Source organism: Arachis stenosperma, chromosome 9 (genome assembly GCF_014773155.1).
Source record: "Arachis stenosperma cultivar V10309 chromosome 9, arast.V10309.gnm1.PFL2, whole genome shotgun sequence".
In the NCBI taxonomy this organism is placed as follows: Eukaryota; Viridiplantae; Streptophyta; class Magnoliopsida; order Fabales; family Fabaceae; genus Arachis; species Arachis stenosperma.
In genome coordinates, this window is record NC_080385.1 from 106,866,263 (window position 1) to 106,867,423 (window position 1,161).

Here is a 1,161-nt window from a genome sequence, read left to right on the forward strand (position 1 = left end):
AAGGTGATGGCATTAATGCCTCCCTTATTATTGTTGTCCCTCCAATCCTGGTTTGAATTATCCTGCCATCCATGGTTATTATTTCCACTTTGATTGTACCCTTGGTTGGGGCGGTCATAGAAGTTGTGAGTGGATGCCACCATGTTATCTTCTTGTTGGAGCTGAGGGCATTCATCAGTGTAATGGCTGTAATCAGCACAAATTCCGCAATTTTTTTGTGGACCTAGTTGTTGGTTTTGCTGCTGTTGAGTTTGCTGAGCTTGTTGATTTAACTGCAATTACTTCAGCAGGTTGGTCATTTCACAGATGCTTCGATTTAGAGCAGCAGTCTCTATGCCAGAAGATACTTCTGCAGCGGCCCTTGAACGGCCTTGCTTCTGTCTGTGGTTCCGAGTAGATTCAGCTAAATCACTGATCAATTACCAAGCTTCATCAGTGGTCTTGTACTTCTTCAGAGACCCATTGCTGGCACTTTCCAATGTGGTCTTATCTTGGGGCCTCATACCTTGTGTGACATAGCTGAGTAGCACGATCTTGTCAATCATGTGGTGGGGGCATGCATCCAGAAGATTATTGAAGCGCTCCCAGTATTCAAAGAGAGTCTCATTGTCATCCTGAACAATTGTAGAGATATCCTTCCTCAGTTTATCAGTAACTTCAGATGGAAAGAATTTCTCCAGAAACTCCTTTCTGAGTGTATCCCAGTTGGATACATTTGCTAGAGGTTGAGTGTAGTACCACTCTCTTGCTTTTCCCTCAAGAGAGAACGGAAAAGCTTTCAGCAGAATCGAAGTTTCATCAGTGCCATCACGCCTGACAGTAGAACAGGCTGCCTGGAAATCTCTATAGTGCTTGATAGGCTCTTGATGAGCGGATAATTTATACGCTTTTTGGCATTGTTTTTAGGTAGTTTTCAGTAGGTTCAAGCTACTTTTAGGGATGTTTTCATTAGTTTTTATGTTAAATTCATATTTTTGGACTTTACTATTAGTTTGTGTGTTTTTCTGTGATTTCAGGTAATTTCTGGCTGAAATTGAGGGACTTGAGCAAAACTCTGAAAAAGGCTGACAAAAGGACTACTGATGCTGTTGGAATCTGACCTCCTTGCACTCAAAATGGATTTTCTGGAGCTACAGAACTCAAAATGGCGCGCTCTCAACG

General features: G+C 42.2%; 1 non-coding gene across 1 annotated transcript; it reads left to right on the top strand.

The window, feature by feature from the left end:
- The first annotated feature begins 539 nt into the window (after window positions 1-539).
- LOC130952595 (small nucleolar RNA R71) lies at window positions 540-647 on the top strand. Its single transcript, XR_009074775.1, has one exon. It is a non-coding gene; the product is annotated as a small nucleolar RNA R71 (small nucleolar RNA).
- The last annotated feature ends 514 nt before the right edge of the window (window positions 648-1,161 follow it).